Source organism: Neovison vison, chromosome 6 (genome assembly GCF_020171115.1).
Source record: "Neovison vison isolate M4711 chromosome 6, ASM_NN_V1, whole genome shotgun sequence".
NCBI classification, from domain to species: domain Eukaryota; kingdom Metazoa; phylum Chordata; class Mammalia; order Carnivora; family Mustelidae; genus Neogale; species Neogale vison.
This window is the reverse complement of record NC_058096.1, coordinates 173,121,304-173,144,860: the sequence shown is the minus strand read 5'-3', so window position 1 is coordinate 173,144,860 and position 23,557 is coordinate 173,121,304. Positions and strand designations below refer to the sequence as shown.

General features: G+C 40.2%; 1 protein-coding gene across 3 annotated transcripts in view; it reads left to right on the top strand.

The window, feature by feature from the left end:
* The first annotated feature begins 6,141 nt into the window (after window positions 1-6,141).
* SETD5 (SET domain containing 5) overlaps window positions 6,142-23,557 on the top strand; it is an 83,739-nt gene continuing 66,323 nt past the window's right edge. For 2 of the 3 annotated variants that reach the window (XM_044253086.1, XM_044253083.1), the window contains exon 1: window positions 6,144-6,321. The gene's annotated coding sequence lies outside the window, so the exon portion shown is untranslated. Of the gene's footprint in view, window positions 6,322-23,557 lie in introns of all 3 variants that reach the window. The other variant, XM_044253078.1, reaches the window with a different exon arrangement.

The following is a 23,557-nucleotide window of genomic DNA, read 5'->3' as shown; positions in this document are numbered from 1 at the left end:
AGTTCAAATTTGTGGTCCTTAATTTGTTGTAGTGTCTACAGAAAAGTTGTTCAACTTATTTAGTTTCCTACTCTGAAAGATGGGGTTTTATGTATTAGGACCACAATAAATACACTAGCAATGAGTTTGACATATTATGGGATACACAGTTGGCATTCAATGATTACTATTAGTTCATTTCTTCTAACCCAACTGTTTGCATTAGCCTTAGCCTATAGTACACAATAGATTTATGTTGTCATTATTTATTATAAAAAAGACGTGGAGAGATTTTTAACAAAAGATCAGTAAAAAGAAAAAAGGTTATGAAGAGTGTGGAGTGTCGAGTGAGCTGACCAGAATCCATACACTAGAGGTGGGCTGGTTAGCTGATAAAATAGCCAGCTGTATAAATGTGATCTGAAAATGTGTAAAGAACAAAAACAAAACTCAGAACTAAAAAACGGGGTGACTAAATACCAGGACAAGTTGATAAAAGTCAGTGATGACTATGAACTCTAGTCGTAAAGCTGGAAAACAGGATTATCAAATGTGACCATGATTCTGAGATATAATCAGAGAGGCAGAAATAGTCTAATCACCAAGAAGGTATATACCATGATACAGGAATAATCCATCAGGTTCAACCCTGACTTGGAAAAATAAATGTTTAATTCCATGCTACTAACAGTTCTCTAATAATCCAGTTTCTTACCCACTCCATTAAGAATAGGGAGTGATGGATAAGTGGGGGGGGGGGGGAGTCTGGAGAAGTAAGTTCTCCATTATAAAGTAGCATGTCACTAGATAAACTAAAAAATCAAGAATTCTCAACCTTTGAAGTAAAGGTGCTAGATTCTCAGACATATGACCTAATAAAGTGCTCTAGAATTAAGATTGGCCTAAAATAGTCAAAGTACTCTTACCGTTATGATGCTGATTCCTATCATATTCCGGACTAACTGCTGCAAAGCATAATGTACCAAACTTCCTCTTTGCATAAAAAAATCAATGGCAGAGAGTGGTTCAGTCTGTTAGATGCTTAGCCTTTGGTTTCAGCTCAGTCATGATCTCAGGGTCCTGAGATCAAGCTGAGCTCAATGGGGAATCTACCAGAGATTCTCTCTCCACATCTCCCTTTGGCTCCCTGCTCCTTGCATGCGCGCTCTTAAAAGCCTTTACAAAACCTTCAACTTTCTCAGGGAAGTAGAAGTACTTGATATACTTTTATCCTAAAAGTGTAAGAAATATGGCTCTACTTCAAAAAGAGATAGGTAGCTGGTTTGCGGAAAAAAATAAATAAGTAAAGCCCAAAGAAGTGAAGTACAGGAAGAGGAATGGTTCATACAGGAAACCAAAGGAAGAGGTCAACAGTGGACAGATGAATTTAGAGACCGGAATGCCTCAGTCTCCTTTATAAATAGAATGAAGAGACTTAGGGTTAAGTATGACCCTAAAATTTCTCCATAAAAGGAGCCTGTGTCTGTGTTTTGTGGACTTAGCTATTATTTGAAAACCAATTTCACATATAAATTAATAAAACCAACATTTACTGAGTACCCAGCTCTGTGTACAGGCACTGGGGAATCAAAAGTAAGTCCCCGATGAATGCATTTAGTGGGAAAACAGACAATAAAGGCAATACTCTTGTTCAAAAAATGTATTTGGAGTATTTTAACATCCCTTTTACAAGAAAAACAATCTGACCTGCATGTTTCCAAAACTATCAAATATTACCACTCTTCACCTCTTGACTTGTTTTTCCATTCTTTTTTTTTTTGAAAGGAAAAAAAAATCAAGGGGCGCCTGCGTGGCTCAGTGGGTTGGTCCGCTGCCTTCAGCTCGGGTCATGATCTCAGGGTCCTGGGATCGAGTCCCGCATCGGGCTCTCTGCTCAGCGGGGGGCCTGCTTCCTCCTCTCTCTCTCTGCCTGCCTCTCTGCCTACTTGTGGTCTCTCTCTGTCAAATAAATGAATAAAATCTTAAAAAAAAAAAAATCAAGTAGAAAGCACAGAATATTAGAGGTTTCTCTGAAGTTTTAATCATTTTTGTAGAATAAATAGGTATATAGCCTGAAGGCTGTATTTGCAGTATGATTCTTGGGGCCCCAACATCAGAAGCAAATAAGGAACATGATATAAAATTCCAGTGCCTCCACCCATCTAAAGTGGATTCAGAACCTCTGGCTGTAGGACTGGAAATCTGCATTAAATAGCAAGCCAACTATCTGTGTGCACTGACAGATTCCTATCCTAACAGTCTCATATTCTGAGAAATCTTTAAAAAAAATTGTCTTTTAAAAATATAACAAATTTACAACATGCTGTATTAGCAGATAAAAATATTTTGGTATTAGGATGTATCAATTTAAAGTTTATCAGGATGCAACTTAAACTTTGTGACAGGTTCCTAACAAGATGTGATATGTAAGGTCTGGCGTCCTCTGATCAAGTTTCTCCAAAAATGAAAATCTGTAGGACTGAAATACAGGGCTGCTTTCATTAATATCAGATATAGTCCTATTCCTAACTAAATTTCTGTCACCATTACAAGGTTTAATGAAATCCCACTTTCCTAAAATTCATTATGCATTCTTTTTTGAAATCCAAACTAGTCAACACTTGCTTTTTTAACACACTGTTGGCCAAGGCAGGTTTAGCCTTGTTCAACTTAGCTTTCAGCTAGGTACAACTATAGTATAGAAAATAGGTTAAACAAGCAGGGAAAAAATTAAACTAAACAGGCCAAGTTTAGTTTTGTTTCCTAACTGCTCAGTATGAAGAGAAAATTATCAATGCATATTAAGTATTCAGCAACCCACAACACAACTTTTTGGCTAGAGCTACAATGTACACAGTGGCAATTTAAATTATATCAAGTTGAAAATTCAGTTCTTTAGTCAGAGTAGCCACATTTCCAGTGCTCAATAGTAATACATGGTTAGTGGCTACCATACAGGTTGGAAAAAATGCAGAACATTCTATTGGACACTGGTAACCTAAAGCACTAGGAAGCATACATCTAAAACTGAGAGACCAATAACCTATCAAACCTTATAAAGACACTGACATGTTGCTCATTCCATTTTACTTAGGATTGGCTAGCTATAAGGGAATACACTAGGAGCTTGGTGGTACAAGACTTAACAAGAACCTATGACCTCAAGCAGCTCAGAATAGGAGAATTTAAACAAGCAATGACAACCTGAGAAATGCTGATTCAACCTACTATCAGATGAAAAGCACTGGTAACCTTTCTTTAGGGGTGTCAGGCTTCTGGGAAGATAGACAGAAGGCAAGATCATAGGGAAGATGGTATTTGAGTCTTAACAGTCTTGGAGTAAGCAGCACCAAGGGTGCCACTTCAGAAGGAACCAGCCTACAAAGAGGTAGGGCAATGACACTATGATTTGGGTAAACAATTCAGTACGACTGGAGAGGTAATGTTTGAGATATATGGAAAAAAAAATGTAGCAAATGAAAAAGCTGTTAAGGTCAGCCCATTGAGGGGCCTTGTATATTACTCTCACGTTGATGGAATTCATCCTGTAAGTAGTTAGGAGCTAGTAAAGGAGTTTCGTCAGTCATTTTCACCCCTATCTGTATGTTGGGACAACTGTCTCAGCAACATGTTTGATGGATCAAAGACAATACCGGGGCGCCTGGGTGGCTCAGTAGGTTAAGCCTCTGCCTTTAGTTCAGGTCATGATCTCAGGGTCCTGGGACCGAGTCCCACATCAGGCTCTCTGCTCCTCAGGAAGCCTGTCCTCACCCCGCCTCACCCGGGTCAAATAAATAAAATCTTTAAACAAACAAAAAAAGATACCACAGGCAGACACCAGTTTGGAAGCGATCAGCATTACAGCAATTGAGCCCAGTTACTAACTGATGAGAACAGAAATAAAAACATGGATCGAGAGGTATTCAAAGGAGGGAAAACGGAGGTGTTGCTGAACCTCATATCCAATTCTTAGTAAGGCAGTAATAAAGGTCATCTGGACTGTAAAGAGATCAACGGGTGGAATCCTAGCTGAGGGAAAGGATAAAGTGTAAAACAAGGTAAACATTCAAGGAGGAATAAATACATAACTGGGTAAGAGTGAGGCTTCTCCTCAAACTGGGTAGTCTTAATTGGCAGAAAAAACTGATCTGTCTGGTTTCATGACTCACTGGGCTGCCAAAAACAGGAGAGGAGAAAGCCACTACTATGTCTGGGGATTGAAAGAGCAAGTACAACAAAAGCAAAATGCGCTCAAAGTAGGAGTGCGAGTTGCTAAGATCCCTAACCAAAGGGATGCTAGGAAAGGGCCGAGAATTTTAAGATTAATATTTAATTTCAAATGCTATACTTTGTTGGTGTCAGCAAGATTCTCAAATGGGGTGAGTAAAAAAACCTCCAATCACTCTGCCTTTAATCTCCCCCTTACCTACAGGAAAAATACTACAAGAAGGATCTTAAGTAGTAATAACACGCAGTCTAGCTGCTTAAAATCAGCCCAAGGTGAATGCTTGGACTCCTATTTCCTTCCTCTACCCCTATTATAATTACTTTGTGACACAAACTCAAGTCTGTGGGAAGAGAGAAATCTTACACCTGCTCAATCCCCTGCAGGACAACGCCCAGCCACCAGGTTAAGCCTGGGCAACAAAGTCCCGCCCACAATCGAGAAGGAGCAACTCGACTTGGAGGCGATGACGAGATCGCGGGGGAGGGAGGGATTCTTCTAGGCCCAGGGCGGTCCTTAGGAGACAGAAGGCAGCAGAGAACTCCCATAAAGGTATTGCGGCACTCCCCTCCCCCTACCGAGAAGGGTGCGGCCTTCTCTCCGCCTCCTCCACTGCAGATCCCTCAGGATTGCAGCTCGCGCCGACTTTTTGAGAACATGCACCTCCCTCCCACAAACCAGCAAGACCGACCCCCGCTCTTTCCCCCACCCCCGCGACTCCGAGAGCAGATCCGGATCGTCTCGTCCTTCAAGCGGCGGACGCCCGGGGCGGAGCCGCGGTCGCCACCACCCAGAAGCCTCGGCCCAGCAGCCCGCCTCCGCCTTCAGCGCGCGCTTCCTGCCACGTTGCGCAGGGGCGCGGGGCCAGACACTGCGGCGCTGGGCCTCGGGAAGGACCGTACCAACGACCGCCTCCCCGCCACCCCTGCTGACCCGCTCAGTGGTTTCGCTCATTTGGGACCCGAGCCAATGGCATGGGGCCTTTCCCCGGGCTTCAGCAACCAATCAGATGCCGAAGCTGAGCAGGCGGCGGGTAAACCGACTCCCTCCAAGGAAGGGGCGGGTGGCAGGACGCCCGCTCGGAGGCACTTTCACTGACCCTCCACCCCCCGCGGGAGGTCGACCGCGCCCGCTCCTCCAGCTCTCTCCCCACCCCATCTACCTACCCATCCCACCCAGGGAGCAATGCGAGCGTGCCCAGGCGACTGCGCACTCCCGAGGCTGTAACTGACAGGCGCTTTACTCCAACCAAAACACGCCATTTGTGTTTTCACACACGGCGGGAGGAGAAGCGGCCAATCAGTAGCAAGAGGTGAGCCGGAAGCGCTCCTCCCTCTGCATGAGCAATGGCTCCGTCTGGATTCGAGCCTTTTCCGCTCTTCTCCCTCCCCCTCTGGTTGCCGCAGGGCGGGCCAGACTCCTGCCTGCCTCTGACCACCTCCTTCCCTTCCAGCCTAACAAACGTTATACTCCCTACTGCCCGCGGGGGAAAGCGACCCCTCTCCGTCAGACCGCTTCAACCACCCATCTCCCTCCGGTCCACCGGGCCCCCCCTCCCACCAGAGTCCCGCTCCCCTACCTAGCCGAGGCTCTCTGAGGAGCCGGAGCCCCTGAGCACAGCCTCTTCTCTAGGCGGTCCCGGCGGCTTCCGCTGATTGGCGGCGAACTGGCCAATGGGTGCGGGGCGGTGGGCGGAGAGGCCAATGGCGCGGCGGGAGGGGGCGTGTCCCGGGTGCCCCTGGCGCCGGCGGTGGGAATCCCCGTGCGGTCAGTGGCGTTTCCGCTCGGGCAGCGGGCTGAGTGAGCTGCCGCCGCCGCCGCCGCCGCCGCCGGGGGAGGGGCGGCCGCCGCCCGCCTGCGCTGAGAGACTCACGCAGCCCCAGTCCCGCCAGTCCGCCAACACTGTAGTGCCGCCCCCCCTTCCTTCCCTGGCCCTTCCCCCTCCCCGCCTTTGGCTCGCTCCGCCTTTCTGCCCCCCACCCCCACTTCACGGGCACGGGCCATTCCCGGCCAGGAAACGCCGTGGCGCCGCGTTGGGCCTAACTCGAGTCCTGCTGCCTCCCGGGAGTGCTGTGCGCCGCAGCCCGGGCCCAGGCCCCGGCAGCGCCTGGGACAAGGTAAGGGTCCGACAGAAAAGAGAGACCTATTCTCACGACTGGGCCCTGGGGGAGGAAGGGTCACCTCCTCCGTCTCCCCGCGCTCGCTCTTCGGGACGTGGGCCTGGCCCTCTCCAGGCTTTTTACAGGAGGATGCTGCCCCTTCTCATCCCCCTCGCTGCCCCCCACACACCATTGCACCCCTATTTCCCAGGGAGAGAGGCCCCCTTCGTAATCTAGTCGACCCCACTCCCCTTTTCATGCCTCTCCTGGGTCAGGACGCTTCCCCTCCCCCACGCCTCTTCACCCCTTTTCCTGGGAACTGCCTACTCCACGTTTACCTTTTACTTGAGGATAGGCCTCTCCCTGCCCTTCTCTAAAAACGCACAGGCATACTTTTTTTCCCTTCTCCCCTAACCCCCACCCCAACCCCCTTTCGCGCGGCCTTGTGACAACTCTGATCTGGGGGAGGCCTCTATCCCCCCCCCTCCATAATGTTCCTGGACGCCTTCAGTATCGTTCTTGGGTCCCCATCTCAGATGATTGCTTCTTTTCCCACATTAAAGACGTTACCTTCGCCACCCCCACTTCACATTCTTGGGCATACAGTGGCGTATGCCCCAGTATCTGAGATAGCCTCATTGAATTTGTAGGGTTCGAGCCTGGAGTTGAGCCAGTTTGTGTCGTTTTTCCTGCCTTGGGCGTGGAGAGCGATCATTTGAGAACGTCTTTAAAAGCAGAAAAATTTACGCTTTATGAATTCCCTTTCCCTTTGCATGGAAGCCAGGGATGTAAGGTGAATGGTGGTAAGAAAAAGCCCTGGTTTTTTAAGTAGGTGAATCGCACGAGAGGGAAAGTTGAACTGTTGGGAAAGCCCCTTCTATGCTAATTTATTCTATAGAGCGCCTTTGCTTGTCTGACTTAGAAGCAGTAACTGGTCTTTCCCGAGGATACTGATGCTGCAGCCAGCTCTGCTGGTCTGGGTCAGGGGTGCGTGTATGACCTGCATTTTCTGCTTTCTCATGTTACTTGTGCAATGTGTTCACCAGTAACTCATTTCTTACCCAGAGCTCAGGGTTCCATTGGGCTTTGTCTGTACTTTAGTACATTTCTCCAATTTTCTCCGTGGTCATAGTACTGAAGAGTCCTCAGGTTCTCTGGGAATTTCCTTTATGACTTGACTGAACAACTTGCTTTTAAATGACATATTTGTGATCAAGGTCATATTTACATTTTTTGTTGTTGAGCAGATGTTGCATAGCTATACTTTTGATTGGGGAGGATCCAGCTGAGTTGAGTGTTTAGAGATTTTCAGGAGAATGTTTGTGAATTGTGAGAAAATTTCTTGATGGTTAATTTTATGTCATTAATGATTTTAGGTCACTCTGAGAGAAAAGTTGTAAGTGGTAATTTTAGATGTGTGAAATGTGGATATGAGCAAGGACTGAAACAAGAATATTCACATAATCAGAGGTTTCTGGGCCTCTTGGAGGACACAGGAAATTTTTTTTACTGGATTTCTTCCAGTTTTCTCAGGAGGATCATTAGTTTTCTAATGTAGCCCCAAATTCTGGCCCGTTATGGGATTAGAGTCTTCAAGGTTTACTCATACTGTCATGTTTAGAAAAATGGATTATGTCCTTTGATAAGACCCAGGGCTCTGTCTCTAGCTGCAAATTTAAATTTGACTATAAAGAGAGTGTTTGGGAAATTGGCCTTTTTAAAGATGAAAACTTAATCTTCATTTCTTCGTTGCTGGCTTAATTTAAAAATGGGTATTTGGAATTTATTTGGTGAATTTTGATTTTTTTTTTTTGGTAAAAGGTTTTGGTTTAAAACTAAAAGGTTGACCTTAGGATTGTTTGGTTCTTAAACATAATTCCAGCCTTTCTGGCATAGAGCACTGGTCCAGAAAAAAGAAAAAAAGAGTGTGTAAGGAGTGGGGGTGGGGTAAGGAGAAGGTTGTTCTTTGGGTTGGATCACAGGGGTGAGTATACAAGGCAGCAGCAGCTGCTGGCTCTGGAGCTCTGGTTGCTACGTGAGAAGCTTGAGTAGTGCTGGCTGCTGTCTCCAGGGAAGGACAGCAGTGCAGCGTCCATTAATGCTGTTGGCTGCAGGGAGCTGCACTTAGGCGATGGCTGCTTCAGGACTAAGAAGAAACCTTGCTTTCCTGGGAATTTTGACTGCTGAGCTGGTTTTGCATTTTATTGGTGGGGAGATCAGAGCAATTTGTAACCTTCTACCCATTTATGGATATTAGCATCTGGAAAATGCATCATAGTTAGAAGACTCTTCTTGTTTGGTTTTTGTTTTTGTTTTTGTTTTTTTTGGCAGATTTTCACTTTTTGCCTGAGGATTTATGCTTGGATAGGTCTGAAAGTTCCATTAGAGTTTTAATTTTTCAATCCATTTAAAACCAAAGTAATAACGTGCTCGCTTCGGCAGCACATATACTAAAACCAAAGTAATAAGAATTTAAGGATCTTCCAGAGCACCAGAATGGGAAAAACCAGTTCTTTTTTCTGCAGCTGACATGTTTCCTCCATCACTTTAATTATTGAATTAATTTTGATATTTTGTTGTCTGTGTGCCTCCTTCCTTCTTTCAAGTTGTTAGGCCACATCTACCTTATGGAATAGATGTTTTGCTAACCATATTACTACATTTGGAATTGTAAACTCTAAAAAGAACGGCTCTTTTTGGAATGATTTCTAAGTATTAATCTCAGAAGTATATTCTTAATTTCTGTATTAGTATAGACTTCTCTCGACTAGATTATTCTTTTGGCATTTGACCTATAAAATTGATTTCACTATATATGTGTCAGATGTAGTCTTGTAAGATCACAAGGATGTATGTTTGTCCATGATCCATTTGAATAAAGGACAGGCCAGAAGGAAGACTCAGAAATCGAGTAAGTCTGGAGTACAGGATACTTGAAAAGATAGTATCTGAACCCCTTATATGATCTCCCCTTCCCCCTCAGCTCTTGCACATTAGGCAGATCTTTGATTAGGCACAACAGTTTGAGTATGGAAATACTTGAAGGAAAACCACCACCCAAGTATACCACCACTTACATAGTATCTAACAGATGTCAATGTGTTTTCGTCCCCCCACCCCTCCAAGACTCTTGTATCCTACTTTTTCCCCCCAGAATTTTGATATTTTCAGTTTTGTGTAAATGTACTTAAATCCCACAATCATCTATAATGTGTAATCTGACTCTGGCATTTGTGGCAGGGAACCAAAAAGAATAAAAATGAGTTTTGTCATTCACAAATGTGGCTTGCATTGTCTCTCGGTGATACAAACCAGACTAATGAAATAGAATCTTTAATGAATAATATTTTAGGTGGTTCTCTTATTAGTATTACATATAAAAGATGTCATATCAAATAAAGATGGTTTCACTCATAATGGCTGTTTAGCATAGCTTAGATATAAATGTAAATGTCTTTTAGTTTTAAATTACTACATAACATGAAAGTTACCTTATAAAATAATTGCTTTTTCACTTGTATTTTCTGTTGTTTGGAACCCTTTGTGATCTTGATGTAATCATTTTCTGAAAGATCATAGAGGCCCTTTTCATAGGATTTATTTAACAGTATGCTTGAAAATTTTTATATATTCTGATACTGTTTTGTGTCTAGGAACTTACATACTTTCTGAACTTATTCTGGCCTTTCTAGTGGAGGGTTGACATCTCATTTTTTGCTTTTGGATAGGAAAGTAATATATTGCAAAATGGAGATGTGCAGACAACCACTCTTACCTTATCCTCTTCATGTTGAAATAACTTAATGAAAGATAAGGCCACAGTTAACAATCATTGGATACATCTTATTATTGAAAATTGGATTATGATCTAGAATAAAAATTTCTTCTAATTTCTGGTTCAGCTCTGGTGATTTGTCAGCTCAATCTGAAACTAAAAGGCTTAGAAGCGGTGAATTTTATTTATAAAAAAACTTCCAGGTATTGAAAACTAAAACTTATTGATAGGGATATTTCTTTAAGACAGAACTTAACTTTGAACTCTGTAAAAGATGTAAGATAATGTATATTTAGTAATACAACTGGTAGTTATTTGAAATTTGATTAAAAACACCCTCTCAGGGGTGCTTGGGTGGCTCAGTTAGTTAAGCTTCCTGTTTGATATCACCTCAGGTCTGGATCTGCTCAGGTCAGTGAATTCAAGCTCTGTATTGGGCTCTGTGCTGGGTGTGGAACCTACTTGGGAAAAAATCCTTTCTGAGGCAGTCCTTAGAAAATAAATATAATGCGTCTGTTATAGACAAGGATTGGTACTGTTCCTTACTGCCAAAAATCCAAAATATGTGATGAAATGGTACTTTTAACCTCTAACTTGCTGTAGCAATTGATCACTCTTGTGGTAAAGATTCAGAGAAATTCATGAAAGATAGAGTACCATTTCTTTCATTTATCAATATGTATTTTGTTACATCATTTAGAATCTTATGAAAAGTGTCCTATTGTATATTCATTTCTAAATTGATATCGGTGAGGAACCGTTAGAAAGCATCACTTTAGAAAAAGCTCTTAACACTTTATGAAGGAAATCATGAGAGATAATAAAGAAACAATGATGCTAAACCTCAGCCTACTTTATAGGAGCCTTCACTGAGCAAAGGATTTGTAATCCCATCCTGTCTTACTCAGTTTTTCCATCATATTGATTTTGTTTGCTGAATACCTCAAGGAGAGATGTAAGGGTCTTGTTAAGTATCTTTGATATAAAGGCAAGGAAAAGGAATTTTTTGCATATTGGAATAGTATAGTCGTATTGTTAAAACACTAAGAATATTAGCGAGTTTTGCTTTATGTATATGAGTGTTGGTTTGGTCTGACGGCTTTCTCTTCTGTGCTTTGCTGTCTTCCTTGTAGTCTGAGAATTTTCAGAGTTTAGATGGCAAATTGAAGTAGTGAGAATCATTTCCTAAGCTATGTTGGTTATGTATATACACCCAGAGCTGGGGATACACTTTGGCCTATGTTATAAATCATAAAATAAGTAGTGAATATAAGAATTTGTAAGAATTTGTTTCTGTCTGGGGATTCAAGTTTTTGATGTGCTACCTAATCAAGGGAAAATGCCGAATTCCTTGCTGCTCTGCTTGAAAAATAGATGGAAGCATGGGAGGAGCCTGAGACTTCTGCAGCAGGATTTGGTCTGAGTAGAAAAGGAAGATTTTTGTTTCAAATTGCCAGCTGCTTATGTCAGACTGACTCCCTTATTATGCTTTTAGTTGGCCTGTCAATATGGCCAAACAGCTAGATAAGTGCGGGGCAGGACAAAGGGCTCTTTACACAGCGGGGAGGCAGTGTTGGTGGGGGAAGGGCAAGAGGTAGGAAAGGCAGGAGGAGGAGGTTCTTTTCCCTGGGAGATTATTCAGTTTGGCATACAATTAAAGAAATCATTTATAGTTCTCACTCCAGCATTGAATTTGTGCCAACTATATAGTCTTAACCCCAAATTTAGTATGTCTCTGAATATCGGGTAGGGACCCATAAAAAACTAAAGCTTTTTATAGGTTAAAAGAAAACAAACCCCATGCACTCCACCCTCCTAAATACAAGCCACCTCCTGAGGAAACCAGTTCTAGAGCATCTGACAGCTGCTGAATTCTCGTTAAGAAATGGAAATGAGTATTTTACCTGCATAAAACTTTCACGTTTCAATATATATATTGTCTTTATTTAGATTGGGATTAGACCAGAATAGCTAGAATAATTTGTTTCACTTTGTGAAGTAGTTGCATATTGTTAGCTCCAATTTTATTTTATTTTTTAAGATTTTATTTGTTTAAGTAATCTTTACACCCAGTGTGGAGCTTGAACTCATAACCTCGTGATCAAGAGTCATATGCTCTACCTACAAGCCAGCCAGGTGCCCCTGTTAGCTCCAGTTTTAGACCAGTAATATGGAGAGCACCCTACAGGATATGAGTGTTGGATTGCCATCGTAGAAAATGCTTACTGAAGAAAGGCTCCTTATTTGTCTCATCCCTACTTCTTGGAGAACCTAGTATTCCTTGGAAATTACTCCCAAGGTGCCCTCTCCCCTTTTTAGGTTAGGCACAACCTAGTTTAGTACATTTATACTCAGCTCCCAAGCAGAAAGTGGGGTGGTTGCATCTAGCTTGTTAGAATAATATGAATCATGGAGTTGGAAGAGATTTGGCAGTTACCTGGCCCTAAGCAAAATCACAATGAAATATTTCAAAGCATGGGCCCTTTTTGAAGTTTTGTTTTGTTTTTAAGATTCTATTTATTTATTTGACAGAGACATAGCGAGAGAGGGAATGCAAGCAGGGGAAGTGGGAGAGAGAGAAGCAGGCATCCTGTCTGCCGCTCATGAAGCCCAATGCGGGGCTGGATCCCAGGACCTGGGATCATGACTTGAGCCAAAGGCAGGTGCTTAATGACTGTGCCACCCAGGCACCCCTCTTTTTGACCCCTCTTTTTGAAGTTTTTATTAAAATGTTAAACTTGCGTTCCAAACAGTATTTTTAGTTAGTTTTATTTATGTATGTATTTTTTAAGATTTTAAGAAATCGCTACACCAACCCTGGGGCTCGAATGAATCCACAAGCCTGTGATCAGGAGTGCATGCTCCACTGATCCAGCCAGATGCCCCTATTTTTAGTTACTTTTAAAATAAATGTCAAACAGTACATGTATGCCAGTTCCTTCAAAAACAATACGGATAAAAGAATTGCATTCACATATAAATTAGATTAGCAGTTATTGGGACTAAAAAAGATTCCTCTTTTATAAAGGACTATATGCTAAGGTTTTTTTTAAATGCTTAATATATTTTAAGAGAATTTCGATTTTGGAAATAATTGGTTTGAACTGTTTTCCAGGAGTGTACATCTGTTACTTGCATTGAGGTACCACCTGTGTTGCAGTGTTATTAAACTAGCCTTAAAGCTTTGCCTTCTATCCAAACTGTGCAGGCAAAGGTAAAGTAAACTGGTAACTTTTGCTCATGGTTTTGGACCTTGTGACTATTAGCTAGGAAGGGATGTTTTAGCTTAACAGAATAACTAGAAAAAAATGGTCTTTAATGCACTTTTTTTTTTAAGATTTTATTTATTTGACAGAGAAATCACAAGTAGGCAGAGAGGCAGGCAGGGAGATAGTGGGAACCAGGCTCTCTGCTCAGAGAGCAGAGAGCAGAGAGCCTGATGCGGGGCTCCATCTTAGGACCCTGAGATCATGAGCTGAACTGAAAGCAGAGGCTTAACCCATTGAGCCACTCAGGTGCCCCTTTAATGCATATTCTAATATTAAGCAAACCTGATCAAGCTTTGTGTCATTTCCCTCTGTAAAAGAAAGATGTGTGTTACCCACTTAACATTTTTTTTAAAGACTTTATTTATTTATTTGACACAGAGAGAGAGCACAAGCAGAGAGAGCAGCAGGCTCTTTGCTGAGCAGGGAGCCTAAGGTGGGACTTGTTCCCAGGACCCTGGAATCATGACCTGAGCTGAAGGCAGACACTTAACCGACTGAGCCACCCAGGCTCCCAACATCATATTTTAGTATGTAATAGCTTTTGCAGTAATGATACAATGTTTTGACCTGAAAAGGAAAATCTGAGTGACTAATTAAAATTGCCATTAGTTAGAAGGTTTTTTTTATTAGTGAAATAGCAACAACATGAAGTTTAGTGAACTATATTTTATATTACCATAAAAATTTAGAGTAGTCATTTCTTCTCTTTATAATTTGCTCACGTGGATTATTTCCCTAGATTTGTGGGATGAAAATGAAGCCATCTAGCTCAAAACCTGGCCTCCATTCCAGGTCGTTTTTTCTACATGAACCTCATTGCTAGCATTAGAGTAAACATCTTTTCACACACATATACATGTACACATAAACCTCTCTTCCCAAATAACTAGAAATCTCTTCATCTTGAGTCCTTGAGCTGCTATTACCTGAATCTTGCCAGAAGCTCTAAAAAGTTTGAGGAGTGGTGAGAGGGGCAAATTTTGATCCCAGAGGTTTTGATAACTGCTTTGGTTCCCTGAACAGCTAATCTGATTTTCAGTAAGATCTCCAGCAGTAGACGAGAATCGAGGTGAAACACAGCACTGTACCTCATCTTTCCCGTGCAGCTGCTCCACCTTATTTCCTGCTATTATTATCTCACAACAGCTCTCCCCAGCAAAAAAGAAACTAGGACAAAGGGGGAAAATTGGATGGACTCATAGGATTTTTTATTATAGTTAGGTTGTGGCTTTGTTTATATGTATTTATGTACAAAGTTAATTTGTTCTTAAAAGTCAGTAGTGAAAGATTTTATAACTTCAATATCTTCCACTTTGTTTCTTAATAAACCATTTCAGATTCTTAGCCTTACAGGGAAAAAAATGTTTTTAAGCATATTTAATTTCATTGGCTGTTCACACAGTCATTATTACCACCAGATGCCACTTCATTAACTTGAAGAAAGGGAGAAATCTCTTATATGGATAATGTTTGCAGTTTTATTGGGAATTACTTATTTGTGTAACATAGACCTATGACTAAAATAAGGTTGAAAGTTAAAACTTTATATATGTTTATCCCTTTACCTTAGTGGAGGTGAAATTGTTTGCATACAAATTTTTCATCCCTCAGTTCTTTCTTCAAGCTGCATAATTTATTTTTCTTCAAGCCTTCTCTTTCCTATATCACCACCCCAAACAAATTTTATTTTTATCATTTTTATTGTCTTCTGATGCTGAGATTTCCCCACTCCTGAAATATGAAGAGTTAAATAAAACCCAGTAATCTAATAAATTGTGTGTACTGCTGAGTATAGTAAGGGATTATTTCATAACTCTTTAGAAATTATGATCTGGTTAGGATGTTCTAGTATCATGTTAGCATATTTTGTATTGTTAACATGTTAATTTTAACATATGTCCATATGGATCTCATTGTTTGATATTTGCACCCATTGTTTGTCATTTTGTATGAGGTTGTTGTAGTCCTTTTCCCCCCTCCCCCTCTGGTCTCCATGGTTTTTTATTCTGGCCCTGTTAAAATCTCTGGCCTATGTTGGAAAATTCTGTTTCTTTCTGCCAACCTCAGTGCATGCCACAACACATACAATTTGTACTCTCACATCTCTGTGAAGGAGGATGATCTCTAGTTAATAAGCAACTGTTAGGGCATTCGCAGTATCCAAGGAGGGTTTTATTTAAGCGGAAGGACCTGTTGGCAGTTAGACTGCATATGCATTTATGTTACATTTTCCTTTATTAATGCAGGCTGTTGAGAGTTGACTCGTTTTATAAGAGAAACCAGACAGAAAGGGAAGAGACACAGTTAGGATATCGGTACTTAAAAAAAAATGTTTATTATGATAAAGTTTGGGTTAGACTCTAAAGGGCACTTTTTTAAACTTTAGTTCTAAAGACAAAAGATTTTAACCTCCTAAAATAGAACAAAGAAAAAAGGGCTTTTAGGGCAGTATGATTGATTGCATGCCAAATGTAATTGCATTAGATTGTTGTATGAATGCATACATTTTTATTTTCTCAATTTCTGTGGTGCAAATTACTGTGGCCACACAAATTAAATGTCTCTGTGTGCGTAGCCTGAAAAATATTAAGTAGAATGACCAATAAATAAATAACAGGAAGGTCTGAGGAAAATGTAGAAGCAAGTCCAAATTTTTGAAGTCTCTTTTTAATAATTTCTGTTCTTGCTAGACATATTTAGTTTTATTTATGGCAGTTAGGATTTCAATGTCAAACAAAATAGTAGTAGTAGAACAAAATAAGGGTAGGTTGACATGGTATCGGTGCACATTTTAGGATGAGGCTGAAATTGATGCGTATTATTACATATATTCATATTTAGGCTACTTTTTAATTGGAAAAAGTTGACCCAATATTTGAAAACCTATGAAGTGGCATAAAATACTCACGATTAAGTGGGTAGTTACTTTATTGGTGGCTCATTATATAAGCAATACTAAAACCAGATGTTTACTAAAAATCCCCCCAGGGTCGCCTGGGTGGCTTAGTTGCTTAAGCGACTGCCTTTGGCTCAGGTCATGATCCTGGAGTCCTGGGATTGTCCCACATCGGGCTCCCTGCTCAGCAGGAAGTTTGCTGCTCCCTGTGACCTCTCTCCTCTCATGTTCTCTCTCTTTCATTATCTCTATCTTCCTCTCAAATTAATAAAATATTTTTTAAAATCCCCCCCCAAGGGGCGCCTGGGTGGCTCAGTGGGTTAAAGCCTCTGTCTTCGGCTCAGGTCATGATCTCAGGGTCCTGGGATCGAGCCCCATATCAGGCTCTCTGCTCAGCCGGGAGCCTGCTTCCCCTTCTCTCTCTGTCAAATAAATAAATATAATCTTTAAAAAAAATTTTTTTTTAAAAATCCCTCTAAATTAGGCTAGCATCATTTATGGAGATTTGAATTTACTGTAGCCAAACTGCTTAGAACAAAACAAGTAGGTAATAATGCCAACCCCAAGGCTCTTACTTTGGAGTCTTGGCTGGTTGACCTGACCCAGATGTTTTTACCTCACTCTTCCTAACTTAACTGCTAGGTCACTAAGATTTGAAGTGTTACTGGGAATAAGGTATCTGTTCATCAACTAAGTAGGAGTCTTAGCCGGCCATTTGTGGAGGCCCATGGGAAGACTTGTATTTTAAGAGAAGCAAAGCTCTTGAATAGGTGCAACTTTCCCTTCGTAGTTTATCATGAATCGTTGGTATGAAAAGGAATGGCTTGAAGTTTGTAGAATAAACTTGAGCAACAAGAAGAGACATAGACATCCCTCTTTATGAAGTAACTGTGTGCCAGGCAAGAAAGAGGAGAAAAAATTTTATAGAATACTTTGGTTTTTCTGTCCTTTATAATAGTCAGAATGTGTTTCTTTGGAAAATCATTATCAGAGGACTGAGGTGAATATCTTTTGTGAAAACAGTAAAAAATAATAATAATGAACTTTTATAGGTAGAGTGACTGTGTGTCTCAATTTCCCTGGGACAGTCCTGGTTTAGGCCTATCACATAATTAGTAATAGCCCCTCTTTCACTCTCAGAAATGGCCCACTTGGGACCATAAATTATATGCTCCCCCTAATTATAGAGGATCATGGAACTTTTCTTGACTACATAGCAACCCAGTTTTCTTTTATATAGCTCTTTGATTCTCCTCTCTGCTAGGATTTATCTGTTGGCCTGTCTGAACCCCTATTTCCACATGAGCAGTTCTTGGAGCACTTTTTTCCTTTTAGTTCTTGGTGAGGGAGTGGGTATATTTAGATTTGATAATTACAAATACAGTGAAATAGAGGGAAAAGAAAAGTGGATTCCCTTTGGATTTTATTTAAATCCAAATAACCCATTTGGGGGTGCCTGGGTGGCTCAGTCGGTTAAGCATCCGCCTTTTGCCTTTGACTCAGGTCGTGATCACAAGGTGCTGGGATAAGGTCCACGTTGGGCTCACTGCTCAGTGGGGAGTCTGCTCGAGGATTCTCTGTCTGCTCTAGTGCGTGCTCTCTCTCTCTCTCTCTCTCTCTCTCACTCACTCACTGTCTCTTTGCTCTTTCCCTCTCGATCAAATAAATCTTTTTTTTTTTTTAAGTTATATAGTAGCTTATCTATGTGATGTTAAGCCTTGTCACCTGGATCAACCATTCTTAAACTTTATGCTCTTAAAAATTGAAAGCCCCAAAGAGATTCCAAAGATTATATCGAGATTTACCAGATTAGAAATTGAAACAAAAAATTTTATCAACTAATTTTAAAATAATTGTAATAAATCCTGCTAACATAAATGACATTTCTTTTATGAAGAATAACTATTTCCAAAAATTTTAGAAAGGGGCATTGTTTTACATTTTTGCAAATCTCTTCAATGGCTGACTTAATAGAAAACAGCTGCTTTCTCACAGCTGCTTCTGCATTTAATTTGTTGTGATAAGTTGTTTTGGTTAAGACTGAAGAAAAACGGGCCTCACACTGATAACGTAGTTGAAAAGAGAAAGATTTCACATACCCTCTGAAAGAATCTTGGGAACTTCAGCAGTTCTCAAACCACACCTTAGGAACAATGGGCCTAGATCCATTATTTCCTTTATGGTTGCAAAATGGTGATATTTTATCACTACCTCATTTATTTTCTGTAGTACTCCCTCTTGTATATTTGGTTATCCTATGGTACATTTTGAATGCAAAATGAAAGATCAGTGGGGTTTTTTTTTCCCCCTCTTAACAGTTCAAAATAATGGATTGGTAACCTAGCGGCCTCCATGGGTGATTAGTGAGGTGTTATTGTGTGCTGTGGTCTGAAATATGTTTGGTATGTTTCAGTCCCTTGCAGTTATTATTTTTGACATTCAAATTGTCCCGCATTTGGCTTTTGTCTTCTCATTCTCAGTTGTTTCCTGGCTTATTATTTTTTTGATTGGTTCCTTGCCTTCTAGTATGACAGGATGTTCCAGGATCATTCTGTACATTTCCTGCCCCAAACCTGGAATTACTCATTTCTGCAACTCACTGGTTTCTTTTGGGGGAAATGGTACCTAGAAACCACAGTATGGGTACTAGGAATGTTCATTGCTCTTGCGTTGGTCCTTGTTTCTAGATCTTTTCAATGAAAAGGACTAAAAAATGTTTTTTCTTCTTTTGTTTCTTTTAAAAAATACCAGTTGTTGGTATTTGGTAACTTTTATTTGAAATTCAGTACTGCGTCATTTTTTTAAAGTCTAGTTTTCCCCAATCCCCTAATCCCAGTGTCACTAACACCAGTGCCATTACTCTTTGCTTTGTCCCACATTGCGCACACAGCAGTTTTAGAATGCTTGAACAATATGATTACTGGAAAGTGAGTTTGTTTATACTCTTAGAATGTATCCCTCTAAGGATATGCTGTCAAATTATGTTTTAAAATCACTTGGAAGAATTCCTTTCCATGTGACCATGCCACCAACTTGATACACTGTGAGGTTAATTTGTTTCAACTTAATCTCAGATTTTTCAGGGATTACTTTTTGTTTTATTATTATGTAAAATAGTATTACTAAGTGAAATGTACAAGTCTGCATGTAGTTAGGGAAATCCAGTTTACAGTCTTTCCACCCTGTTCTTTTTTTTTTTTTTTTTAATATATTATTTGTTTCAGGGGTACAGGTCTGAATCATTAGTCTTACACAATTCATCATAGCGCATACCATCCCCCAGTGTCCCTAACCCAGCCACCCTATACCTGCCCCCTGCCCCTCAGCAACCCTCTGTTTCCTGAGATTAAGAGTCTTCTATGGTTTGTCTCCCTCCCAGGTCCCATCTTGTTTCATTTTTTTCCCCTCCTTACCCCCCATGAACCCCATGCCCTGCCTCTCAAATTCCTCATATCAGAGAGATCTTATGATAATTGTCTTTCTCTGATTGACTTATTTCGCTTAGCATAATACCTTCTAGTTCCATCCACATCATTGCAAATAGCGAGATTTCATGTCTTTTGATGGCTGCATAGTATTTTATTGTGTGTGTATACCACCTCTTTATCCATTCATCTGTTGATGAACATCTAGGTTCTTGCCATAGTTTGGCTGTTGTTCCACCCTATTCTTTTCCTGACCCTATATGTAAGGCTTGGCAGATTGATCATGAATATTTATTTTGTCATAATATTTCTATTATAACACAAAAATCATTTAATTTACTAAAATTGTCAGCCTCTAGATTTTTCAGTAACTAATAATTATTTTTAGTCCATGGAAGAAGATCATGGACTTTTCCATGACTGGTTCTTCTAGGAACCAGAATTTCTTGCTTTAATTTATAATTCAAGATAAGAAACTTCCTTTCTCGGGCACCTGGGTGGCTCAGTGGGTTAAGCCTCTGCCTTCGGCTCAGGTCATGATCTCGGGGTCCTGGGATCAAGCCCCACATCAGGCTCTTGGAAGCCTGCTTCCTCCTTTCTCTGCCTGCCTCTCTGCCTACTTGTGATCTCTGTCTGTCAAATAAATAAATAAAATCTTTTTTAAAAAAAAAGAAAAAAGAAACTTCCTTTCTCTAGTAAAAGTGATCTCTCTTGAAATGCTAGATCATTTTCCATTTGTCTCTGATGATTTCAAGTACTTAAACCTGACTACCACTTGGGGCACTGGTACTTGTAGAAAGCTGTTCAATTAACATTCCTTGAATGGTTCCCTCTTAGACCTGAAAATAGTATCTTAGATAGGATGTCATCTGCTCTTTAACATTGTCATTTAAAATTCAAATTACTTGATTTTATAAGTCTGAAATATTAGATCTTTTAAAATCATAAACCTGTTGAATATGAAATGTGTTTTATCCTTTTGAACTAAAAGAAGTAACATTAACATATTTCAGCAGTGTGTGTCACATTATAATATAGTTATAGGCTAAAAAATATTAAATCAGGATATGTCAGATGTGAAGCAATAGTGATTAAAAATGTGAAGATTCTAAAATTGGATAGACCAAGATTCAGATTCTAGTTTTCTGTTTTCTTGTTTTTAGTCTTGGACAAGATCCTTAACTTGGTGAGTTTTCTCTGGCTAAATAGTAGTACATTACTCATAAAGTTGTGGGCATTTCATGAGCTAATGCATGTAAAGTAATTGAAGAAACCGTGGTTTGTATAAATAAGCATCCAGTAAATGTTAGCTTTTATTTTGGAAGTTATTATTCTTAGGAATATTTGATCGATTCTGGTATCTTCACCTTGGGATAAGTAATGTTTTCATGCTATAAATGGAGCACCTAATTTTCATGATTCCATTGGTTATATGAAAAGAATTAACTGTTTAGCAGAGGAATAATTGGTGTGCCGCAAATTTGTGGCTTCTGACTTGACAGACGTACTGGTATTTACAATACAAATGCATTATAAATATCACATTAAGAAATTTATACTAGAGGGGCACCTGGGTGGCTCATTAGCATCAGCCTTCGGCTCAGGTCATGATCCCAGCGATCCTGGGATCAAGCCCTGCGTCAGGCTCCCTGCTCGCTGGGAAGCCTGTTTCTCCCTCTACCCCAGCTTGTGTTCCCTCTCTCGCTGAGTCTCTCTCTGTCAAAAAGAATAAAATAAAGATTTATTTTAAAAAAATTTATACTAGAAAAGGGAGTTTTAAAGAAAGCTTTTCAGGATCCAAGGTCCTTTTCAGACATGAGCATTTGAAGTGATTTTAGTGGCTCATAGGCTGACCAAAGTTAAAGGAATTTTTTTACCTTTAGAATTTCAGGATACATCTGCCTTTTCAGATAAAGCTGTGTACCACCAGATTGCTCATAAATTTTGGTATTTAGGATAGTGTGTGTTTTTAATCTTTATTGAGATAATTAACAAATAAAATTGTACTGTATTGCATACAACATGATGATTTGATTGTACATTGTGAAAAGATTCCAACAATTGAGTTAATTAACACATTCATCCCTCACATATGTATCCCAGCTTTTGGGGGGGGGTGGTAAGAAACCTGAAGTTCTGATCTCTTAGCAAATTTCAATTTTGCAATATGGTATTATAAACTATAGTCACTGTGTAACTACCTTATCTAGTATCTACCTTAGATCCTCAAGCCTTATTCATCTCTGTAACTGGAAGTTTGTACCCTTTTACCAGTCTCTCCCCATTTCTCCTGCACCCCAGCCCAACACCCACCATTGTACTGTGATTCAGTAAGTTCAATTTTTTCTTTTTTAAGTAATTCCAAATGTAAGTGATGCTATGCAGTATTTTTCTTTCTCTGGCTTATTTCATGAAGCATAAGCTTCTCCGGGTTTGTTCATGTCATCACAAATGACAGGATTTCCTTCTTTTTTATGGCTGAACAATATTCCACTATAGGTAAATAGATGAGTATCACATTTTTTAATCCAGTCATCTTTTTTTTTTTTTAAATTTTATTTAGTTATTTGATAGAGAACACAAGCAGGTGGAGTAGCAGGCAGAATGAAAGGGAGAAGCAGGCTCCCCGCTGAGTAAGGAGCCTGACATGGGGCTCAATCCCAGGATCCTGGGATCATGACCTGAGTCGAAGTCAGTTGCTTAATCGGCTGAACCACCCAGGCGCCCCGATCCATTCATCTTATAACAGACTTTTAGATTGTTTCCATACCTTAGCTGTTGCGAATAATGCTCCTGTGAACATGGGAGTACAGGTATCTCTTCAAAATAGTGATTTTGTTTTCTTTGGCTGTATTCCCAGAAGTGGGATTGCTGTATCATATGGTAGTTCTATTTTTAATTTCTTGAGGAGCCTCCATACTGTTTTCCATAATGACTGTACCAGTTTACTTTACCACCAACAGGGTACAAGGGTTCCTTTTTTCCTGCATCTTCACTAGTTTTTGTTATCTCTTGTTTGATAATAGCCTTCCTGACAGGTGCCAGGTGATATCTCTTCATGGTTTTGAATTGCATTTCCTTGATAAGTGATGTTGAGACCTTTCAAGGGCCTGTTGGCCATTTTTATGTCTTATTTGGGAAAATGTCTATTCAGGTCCTTTGCCCATTTTTTAATTGGGTTTTAATTGTTTTTTTGTGTCTGTGTGATACTGAGTTGTAAAAATTTTGGGCAGGCAGAGTTATGTGGGTTTCTTGGATATTTTTGTTATCCACCCCTTATCAAATATGTGGTTTGCAAATATTTTCTCTCATTCCATAGGTTGCCTTTTTATTTTGTTGATGGTTTCCTTTTCTGTGCAGAAGCTTTTAGTTTGATGTAAACCTCCTTGTTTATTTTTTTATTTTGTTGCCCTTGTTTTCAGTGTTGAATCCCAGAATCATTAACAAAATCAATGACAAGGACCTTGCACCCTATGTTTTCTTTTAGGAGTTACACAGTTTTAGATACTACATTCAAGCTTAATCCATTTTGAGTTGATTTCTGTGTATTGTGTAGAATAGGGGTCTAGTTTCATTCTTTTGCATGTGGAGTTTCCATTTTCCCAGCACCATTTATTGAAGAAACTGCCCCTTCCCCACTGTATATTCTTGGTGCCTTTGTTGAAAACTAATTGAAAAAATGTGTGTATACAGTGTATGTACTATGGTATAGTATACTGTATATAGTATAGTACATATATATATATATGCACACACACACAGACATACGAACACCATATGTGTGTGTATATATGTGTGGATTTATTTAAATATATATGGAGTTATTTCTGGGCTCTCTTTTTTTTATTTGACAGAGAGAGAGAGATCACAAGTAGGCAGAGCAGCAGGC